Genomic DNA, 2533 nt, shown 5'->3' on the forward strand with positions numbered 1-2533 from the left:
TTTTTGTCTCATAAGTGGACCTGTTTCCAATTTTAGTCTCACTCAGACCAAGTCGCACATTTAGTCTCATATGTGGTTTTTTTTTTTTTTTTTAAATTTGAGGACCAAAGCAGGGATTCCATCCAAAACTTAATGCTGGAACAGGTCCACTTATGAAACCAAAAATATAATTTATCCTTTATTTACTTTGACCTGAATGATTTCATTTTTCTTCGGCCCAAAGTGTCTTTTTTTAACCAGTTTTATGGAAAGGTCTATGTTCAGATGGTGTGTGATGACATCAGGGTCCATTCCTCTAGGTCTTGAGGAGTACAAACAAATATATGAGCATTTTGTTGAAGGCATTGAATCAAATCTTCCTTGATTTGTCCTTACATTTGAGACCCAATATGAGTTATGTTTTTGGGGTCCCCCAATATTAAATCCAAGGTGAGGAGTTCTTTCATAGCTAAACTTTAGCATGATTCTTGCCCCCAGCACTTGTCTCTTTTGAGAACGCTACGCCATTTCCTTGTCGTTTGCAAAACTCATCCTCAGGTAGAGTTTTTGGGCCTTGTTTTTTTTCCATTCCGTACCGCCTCGACATAATATTTGCCAGGCTGTAATTGGTCACCTTTGACTTCGCTTATTCCTTTTTGTACAAAAAATTTGATATTCATGTAAAAATTAGATATTACCACCTGAAAAGTGTTAAGGGTAGGTCTCCCCAAAATTACATTATATGCTAGGGAATATCCACCACTAGGAATTTATTAGGCAAGTTCTTTTAAGGGGGTCTCTCAAAGTTGTACAAAGAGGTGTCTATTAGTTCCAAGGAGGTAACCCATAGTTGGATATGGTCATATGGTTCTCCAGATAAAATGTCAGTTGAGCTGTCAAAATCTATAAATATTCAACTTACTTCATAATTGGCCAAGATGGCCATGATAACCAGAGCGTCATTTTGGGGCACTGCCAGTCTAACCCTTTTAGCAAAACCAAATTGAATGATCGGGGCGTCCTCGACCACTTCTTCATCCAGGATTTCCTTTGAGGCGAACTTCTCTACTTATCGTATTTGAGCCTTCCTTACTTTAGGGGAGTTTTCTCCCATAGGTCACCCAACAATCATGTGGATCACCTCCTTTTGAGGGGGATTGGGATCCTTGGGGTTTCTAAACGTCGAGGACTTATAGACATCCTTCTTAAGGGAATTCGAACAAGATTCTTCCAGAGCTTTCCCCTTAAGGCTCATGCTTCTAGTAGGAGTATGTGCCCTGAGCCTTTTCCCGGCACTCAAATTCATGCAAGTATTCGTTTTGAATGAGTCATTCTATTTCATTCTTCAAATGCTGACATTCTTCTTTAGTGTGCCCATAATCATTATGGAAATGACAATATTTATCAAATTTGGGTCTAATCGGCCCATTATTAGTGTCCTGGGCCAGGCTAATAAACCTTTGCCTTTTTAACTACTATTAATGTTTGGGTAATAGGGACATCCAATGGAGTATATACAGGATCACTTCTTTGGAATATGACCTTTTGTCTCAAAATTTCAATCTCAGCTTCTTAGAAGATCTCTTCTCTTTGGAGTTCTTCTTCTTTCTTTCTCGTCCTTCCAACGTAGAAGCTTATGCATTCTCCATATTGATGTAATTTGTCGCTAGGGCCAAGCAGCCATCAAACGTTGGGGTGGACTTCTTAGATAGAGGCTTGAAGAAATCCCCATCTAATAGTCCTTGGGATATAGCGCTAGCCTTGACCTCTTAAGTAACTAAAGGTACTTCTAGAGCGGCCATGTTCAAAGGGTGAAGGTAGTCCTTTAGGGAGAACAACAAAGAGGCTAAGTTCTTCTTATGCTTCCTGCTATTGGAAAATTGATGCAAGAACAAAGATAAAAGTTCTTGAAAGCTTCAATCGTGCTAGCCGGCAATTGGTTGAACAAATATTGGGCAACCCTAGTGAAAGTGGTAATGGAAACTTGATACTTGATCCCCTTGGTGTAACAGTGTAAGAGGGAAGCATTATTGAAATGAGACAAATGCTCTTGGGGATCAGTGGTGCCATCATACTCCGCTGCGGCTGGAGTTCGACAGTTCAAGGGAAGTTTATACATCATGATCCCATCGGTGAATGGGATATCTCCTTATTCCTCAATCGGTACTCCCATTACTTGGTCAATCCACTAGGGGGGACCCCTTTCAGGGGTTGTGGGGCTAGCCTTATTCCCCTAGGGAAGCCGTTGGCCCTCGGGCTGAGGGTTCCTTCCCATCACATGGTATTTCAATAGCTACAAGAGCCACCTCAGGCACCTGAGTTACAGCAATAAGTTGCCCTTGCATTTTTGAAGCGATCATTTATTGTATAATCTCCAATGGCCTATGGAGCAACCTTTCAGATGAGGTGTTTGATGATGTACTATTACGTGGGGGATCAACTACAATGTCGTTGGGCCTGGAAGATCTTGTGATTGTTAGTCCAGTTGGGGCCAAAGGTGTCTCTGCCACCACTTGGAGGGCTTGAGTGTCCCCGTATGCTTCCACAGCCTTAT

The sequence above is a fragment of the Sesamum indicum genome, linkage group LG1, assembly GCF_026168435.1.
Source record: "Sesamum indicum cultivar Baizhima isolate 11 linkage group LG1, ASM2616843v1, whole genome shotgun sequence".
NCBI classification, from domain to species: Eukaryota; Viridiplantae; Streptophyta; class Magnoliopsida; order Lamiales; family Pedaliaceae; genus Sesamum; species Sesamum indicum.